General features: G+C 38.6%; 1 long non-coding RNA gene across 1 annotated transcript in view; it reads left to right on the top strand.

The window, feature by feature from the left end:
• Positions 1-714: 714 nt before the first annotated feature.
• LOC308064473 overlaps positions 715-7672 on the top strand; it is a 61295-nt gene continuing 54337 nt past the window's right edge. The window contains exon 1 of the long non-coding RNA XR_013928397.1: positions 715-7657. This is a non-coding gene — a long non-coding RNA (uncharacterized lncRNA). The remainder of the gene's footprint in view (positions 7658-7672) is intronic.

Here is a 7672-nt window from a genome sequence, read left to right as displayed (position 1 = left end):
ACTACTTTTTTTGCATCTGTCCATTAATGTTTGAAATATCTTTGTGACACGTCATTTCTGTATTGAATTCAGAGATCATTAATGCAGTTACTTTCACATTTTTCTTTGTAAAAATGAGACTGTAGTTTAGTCATATGTATCGTTTTATTAATATTGATTTACCTCTACTAGTTTTGTTGTTGTGCAATTTATTGAAGACTTTCTTCCCTGTATTTTAAAGGAAAATGTCAAGATATATATATAAACATGGAAAAAATCATTAAAATCTAGCTAAGTCATTTTGCCCCTTCAGACACCTATTAAAGTACTGATGAAGATGGAAGGATGGCTGCTTACATAAACAGGTCTCATGTTAGTGAGGTGAAAGGATGGAGTGTAGTGGGCAAGTGTACAACGTTTCAAGATAGCATAAACAGAATTATCGAAATTTTTGCAAATATGAGATGAAAGATGATGAAGTCCAACATACACCTCAGGCTTTATCCGTATGTTTATACACCTCTGGGATTTAAGGAATTATCCAAATGCTGTACATAGCACAGAGGGACAGCAGAAAGAAGCCCAGAACAGACACCCTCTTGTCATCCAAAAGCACAGTAATTCACTTCCAGATAATTCAAGTCTCTGCCAGATAGAAATTACAGGAACTGTAAAGGAACTAGAAGAGAAGTATCTCCCAGTTCCAGACCAGTTTTGGCTGCAAATTAAATCATTATCTGAAAGTGCAATAGACAACAGATGTGTTTTAGCATAATGCAGTCAAGCTTCCTCTCGTGTGCTACCATTCAGTGCAGTTTCCACAATCCTGCAGGATGGAAAAAAATAATAAAAAAATATTATTGTTTCATTACCTGGCCAACTCTGAGATAAGCGTTCTGCATTGTAGATTATTTTTAGTTTCCTGTCATTGTATGTTACATCTGGAGTCTCTAGTTGATTGATTATCCTGTTGCTGTGGACTAGGGCATGTCTATTTCTCTCAGTTCAGGGCAATCCATTACAGGTCCTAAGCAAAAAAGTAAGCTTTCTACATCCATCCCATTGCAAAGATGATATTTAAAAAATATATATATAAAAAATCAATTTTAAAAGTGTAGTCTTCACTCTGAATAAAGTGCAGCTTTCCAAGAGCCAGTGTGGGTAGAAATGCACTGATATAAAAAAAAACACCTTTATTTTACATTAATACTTTGGTGGAGGGTTTATATTAATATGGGGTTAGTGTTACACTTTTTACTAATGAAAATCCTCATTTTGCTATATATAAAGTTGAACAATATAACAATAGATTAAATATTATCTAGACTATGAAGTCTAGAATAGAAAGGAATCAATTTGTTATTTCAAAAATTTTTCAACCACTTGAATTAAATAGGTGGGTCATTTATTTTGACATGCAAGAACTAAATCAAGTTTTTAAATAAACTGTCAGGTTTTCCTCCTTAATGACACTATTTAAGATCTCTAGAGAACTTATTTATCAAATATGATAAATATCAGTGTCAAATTATTTGCTGCTGTCCTTCCTGCAGTTTTTTAGAACTCAATACTGTTAACTTATGAGCTTTTGTCCTAACATCTGACTTGACTTTTATAGGCTCATGAAACTAAACATGACAGGATTTTCATCCAGTTGTTTCAAAAGTACAGTCTTTTAAACCTCAAAAATAGATCAGATACAATACAGTTTTTCTTATTGGCATATGTTGCTAAATAAAATGTTATAGACATGGCCAATTACCCTTCTTCCTAAATGGTATAAAGCTTTGTAAGGTGTTTGGGAGTCATACATCCCAGGAATGTACCAATGTTGACTTGTCTGTAGGCTCATTATGTAAATAATAAAGACATTTTGCAAATTTAGAAGCAGCATCCTACTTTTAAGACCCCTTTATAGTCATAAATAGTGTTGCGAAATGTTCCATAAACTCTATTTGTTTAAACATTGATCTGACTTGCATTTTAATATTTCCAGCTTTTCTCATTACTGATTTATTACATACATTTCTCTCTCACTTTTATGAGATTGACTGTTTTTTCAGTGGGCAAAATGAAGCAGGAGAAAATCAATCATTGCTCAATGTATGTGATACATTGGGGATAACATCATCCTACTGGGAATACTTTACACATTTAAGTTACACTTCTTCATACTTTATTTGCAGGAGAAATTAACTTCTTTCAGGTACTTATTACTGATTCTTTAGTTTCAATTAAAAAAATACTTATTTTATAAAAATTTCAAAGGCCTCAGTCACATATTACAAACCAAACACATATGTAATAGATTCCCTTAAACCCAGGAAAAAAAATATAAAGCATCCAGTTCTCTATGCACATATCCTTACCCTCAGGAGAGTCTGGGTAGCACATACACAAGTTTAGCACATTCTGGGCCTTTTGGACTGGAGGACAGAAATAATTCTAGAGTTCAGGGACTGTGCTACCAAAAATCTCTAATGCTTAGCTTTTGTGATCACTGCTACCAATGTTCCTAGAGTGATATGGGTGTTACGAGTCAGCATCTAAGCTGACCTAGTGACCTGTTTGTTGGCTGAAAGAGAAGCCCTGTGAAGTTGCCATCTTTAAACAATCATGAGTCCCCATCTTCTGATTAACACCCTCAGAAAACTCAATATGAGATAATCAACACTAAACAGTGCTGGATTCCTGAAGAATCAAGTGTGCAGCCTCTCTAAGATGTTTCTTGTGCAGCCTGGAAGGACTCCTAGAAACAAGTCCACCTTCTCAAAAGTCATCTAAACACAAGTAATCAAAATGAGTTCTCTTTTCAACACATTGAGGAGAGCTGACAGATGGAATTGCAGAAAATCATATTTGATGAGTAAATGTTTCCAGTGGTCTGACTTTCAGATTTCAAGACCATGGTAACAAGTACAAAATTAGCTAGGTGATACTCTTGTTCTTGTCCTATAATCATTATAATAGTTAAACAACATATCTGAAGAAATCACCAGTCATTATCAGCATTGGCTCTGCTATATCCAGGAGATTAAAAATTTCAGGAACTTATATTGGGAATTTCTAGTGAAGTAGCATTATTAGAGATCACCTACCTAATTATACTTGGTTTGCAAGGCAAGGTTTTGGTAGTGGCAGGACTACAGGAGTGGCTTCCGTGAGAAGCTGCTAGAAGCTTCCCCTGTGTCTGACAGAGCCAATGCCAGCTGGCTCCAAGATGGATCCGGTGCTGGCCAAAGCTGAGCTCATCAGTAACAGTGGTAGCACCTCTGTGAGATTTAAGAGTGGAAAAAAAGACCTACATAGTGGTGATTGCAGCCAGAGAGAAGAGTGAGACTATGTGAGATAAACAACCCTGCAGACACCAAAGTCCATGAAGAAGGAGGGAGAGGAGGTGCTCCAGGTGCCAGAGAAGGAATTCCCCTGCAGCCTGTGAGGCAGGAAGCAGGTTGAGATGAGGCAGCCCATGGAGGTTAACAGTGGAGCAGATACCCACCTGCAGCCTGTAGAGTACCCCACCCCAGAGCAGGTGAATGCTCGAAGGAGGCTGTGACCTCATGGGCAGCCCCCATGGGAGCAGGCTCCTGGCAGGGTCTGTATACTCATGGAGAGACAGGAACCCATGCTGGAGCAGGTTTTCTGGCAGGACTTGTGACCCTGCAGGGGACCTGCACTGGGGCAGTCTGTTCCAGGAACACTGCAGCCCATGGAAGGAGCACACACTGGAGAAGTTCGTGAAGAATTGCAGTCTGTGGGAAAGACTCGTTGGAGAAGTTCACGCAGGACTGTCTCCTGTGGGAGGGACCCCACGCTAGAGCAGAACAGTGTGAAGAGGAAAGACCGGCAGAGACAGTGTGTGATGAACTGACCAAAACCCCCATTCCCCATCCCCCTGCTCTGTCATGGGGGAGGAGGCAGAGAACTCTGAAGTCAAGTTAAGCCCATAAAGAATGGATGGGTGAGGGGAAGGTGTTTTAAGATTTAGTTTTATATTTTCTCATTATCCTACTTGTTGCAGCACTCTCCAAACTAGCCAGCTGCAACAAGGTCTTTTACCATCACATACCAACACACTCTTCATGCCAGTCCCTCTGCTGCCTTCTCCTCATCTTGCCTCATCCTGGGCATATATTCTCTCTCTGCTTCTTCCTCGGCTGCTCTCTCTTCATTGACTCTCAACCACTTAACCAGCCACAGCTGCACCTTATCTACATCGGCCAATTCACCGCCCCTGAAGCCAACCCACAGTTGTATATTATAAATGCTAATTAACCCAGCTTCATTCCTCTACACCTACTCTGATTTGATTTTGTAATACATTAAAATAATTTGTCCAAGTCAAGTCTGTTTTGCTCAGGACAGTAATTGCTGAGTGATCTCTCCCTGTCCTTATGTCAACTCATGAGCCTTTCATTATGTTTTTGATCCCCTGTGTGCTGAGAAGGGAAGTGATAGAGTGGCCTGGGTAGGCACCTGGTGTCCAGCCAAGGTCAAACCCCCACACTAATAGGTATAAATTGATTCAGTTTGTAGAGTATGCAATAATGTGGTGTAGGAAGAAGGTGGTAACCTTTTGAACCACAGGGATCATTCCAGAGATACTAATTACATGTCAAAACAGCCAAATTTCTGCATGTCATCAGTGATTTTCAGGAACTTATATTTGTCAACCTATGTTTCTTCTCCAAATCCTGCCCACATCTACCATGACACCTTTACGTTGGTGGATAGCGAAACAGGCAGAAATATACTTTAAAGGTTTTATAGTTCATCGAACAGTAATTCCCAGCTCAGGGAAATGTGTAAACATGGTATTCCCTTTGCACAAAAGCATTAATACAGAGGAAAAACAAGTAATCCAGATAAACTTGATAAGCTGTCCAAGATTGCAAGAAAGATTTATTGAGTTTGGACAAATACCACAGCCATACTGCTTCTCCTTTCATCTTCTCTGCTAACCTTAACTGACAGCACACCTAGATCCATCTCTGCTAATATAACTCTGATGTATTCACCAACCAGGTTTCTGTAATTTATTTGGAATAATGAGGCCTGATGGTTATAAAAATCTGACACTATATTTTTTAGCAAAAGCCAAGAACAATTTTTTCTTTAGAACAAAAGTGAAAATATAGTCACTGCATAGTCACTGTGTATTTCACAACAGAAGTGAAAATATGGAAGAAAAAAAAAAGTTAGTGGTTTAAGACAAAGAACAGATAGATGTGGTTGTGAAAAGGAACAATAAATAAATAAAAAAACTTATTTCATTACTTGTGGTAGTCTCTGTCAGGGAGTCATGCAGTTTAGCAACCTTAATCAAAGTTAAAGAAAATTTTTGTACAAGATTTTGTTTTTAAAATGTATACCACCTAACACTAAAATGTAGCATAATAGAAGCAGGATATTGAATTGATTTACTGTATCCAAGATGAATGTGGTAACAATATTAGATTTAAGGCTAGCTGTGGGGCTGCATCTAGCCTACTTTCCTGGGCTGCTTTATGATCTCAGGAATCCCCATTAGGCCTTAACATCTGTGTCATAATTTGGGTGGTTAAGCGCCCCTTGACCATACTAGCAACTTTTGCGTGGTTGAGGTGGGAAGCTGCACTGGCTGTACCAGAAACCTCCCTTATCTCAACAACACCACCTGCTAGGTTGGAGGATTCCTCATCTGGAACATGACAGCCCTAACAAGCCTATTATGACTCCAAGTGGTATGATACCACCACAGTGGAATTTTGAAAAAAATTTCCAATAGTTAGTGACTCAGATTGCAGCCAGGAAAGAAAACTACTGACAATTAAAGACAGTCATCTCCAAATCTGTAAACAGCAGCCCTAAGTGGGGCCCTCTGAGCTCTCCTGGACCACAGCAGGCTGTGAACAGCATCTCCCTGAGTGCGACACCTCTCAGAGCTCACAAACTCCCAAGTCTGCAATGCAAAGGGGACCGCTGCCAAAAGCTGACAACAGGGCCTGGGCTGATTTTCCTGCTTAAGGCTCAACCCTTCACCCACTGAGAAATGCAAAGGTATCCGATGTATTTCACTGAACTTGAGGGGAACTTTTAGCATGTGTGGCTCTGTACATAGATATCTATATTTATTCTTTTGTGTCTCTGTGTATGTATGTGTGAATTGATTTAGTAACTTCATAATAAGTATTACCAATTTTTTAATTCATAACTTCTATAATTTAAATAAATCCTATATCATTCACTTTGTAAATGATAAATTAGCCAATTATTTAAGTGCTGCTAAAATCCTATGATCAGCCTTAAACTGAATATTCCTTATATCCTTTAGACATAAAATGCTGAAGTCTGAGACTAACACTGGATCTAGCTACATCTAAGCTCTATTAGGATTTTAGAAAGCAAGGGGGTCTGCTCTGAACCTCACGACTCAACAGAAGGGTTTTCTTCACCCCCTTTTTATGTGTATATGTTTTTCTAGTCTCTACATGTATCATTCCAGCTTAATTTTAGTTTGATTCTTCTTTGTGTGATTTATCCATGTAGTAAGTAATAGAGTGAACTTTGTCATCAAAATCCGTGAAGCTGCATTCCCACAAATTCCTGTTAGAACTTTTTTGTTCATGTCTTTGATGGTGATTCTTTAATCACTTTAACCACTCATTCCTGACACTAGCAAGTTAGTTGGCTCAGTGTTGCAATATAACTCTCTCTCCAGAAATGCATTAATTTTTTACTTTGTCATGACAGTTTTTTGATCATGGGTAAAAATTCCTTTATTCTTATGCTTTTCCTTCTTCAGATGTCAGCCTCCAGCATTCAGTCATCAGGAATATTCAGCATGAAGCATTCTCATTGAGTTATAAATATATGATATACACATGTATAATATATATATGTGATGTCATTGGCCAAGAGTGCAATATAGGTATTTTTCATGTTTATTGGCTAAAACCAGCAGCAACTAGAATTTAAAGACCAAGAAAAGTAATTCCTGTTTAAATACAATTAACTTTACATATTCCAATTATCTGTTCCAGTATCTGTGATTAACCAAAAAGTCACTAAACTAACTACAATAGTTTAGAGGCTAAAAAGTTGTTATTTTTTATCACCATCTCCAGTTTCCCTGAATACAATTTTTCAGAAACTGACTTCTAGATAATTTCAGGTCTTAAATAGATTTTCTTTTCTCTATTGTATGTGTACAGGCTGATGATTTAAATAATGTGAAAGCCATTGAAGGTAAATTAAAACTGCAATGAAAGAAAACCCTGTGACAGGGTCCATGAGGTGATAGTCACATAAATACCAAAGGAACAATTGTACTGGAATAAATAGCAGATGAATTTAAATTGCTGAGACTGTTAATAAATATTTTACTGAGAAGTATATGAATCTGGCATACTCTCAGCTTAATATTGCTAAGGTAAGCAGCAGGTGACCAGTCCCTGGCCTGAGGTTCAGCTGATGGAACAGACCGAGAGAAACTATAGTACAACAGGAAAAACTGCTGGACATAAGAAGCAACCAGCAGGTTTTGGAACAACTGTCCCTGCTGGGCCAGAGGCTTCAGCCCAGATGGAGGTTTGGATGGTGGATGAGGCCCTGCAAGTCCCAGGCTGCAGGGCTGCAGGGGGTGCCTGGGGTCTCTCTAACTGCAGGGGGATGGCCCCCTGTCACGAAGGTGAAGGAGGTGTGCTGCCTTTGA

The sequence above is a fragment of the Falco punctatus genome (assembly GCF_963210335.1).
Source record: "Falco punctatus genome assembly, chromosome: 5".
Lineage (NCBI taxonomy): Eukaryota > Metazoa > Chordata > Aves > Falconiformes > Falconidae > Falco > Falco punctatus.
The sequence above is the reverse complement of the archived record's forward strand: the minus strand, read 5'-3'. Positions and strand labels throughout refer to the sequence as shown.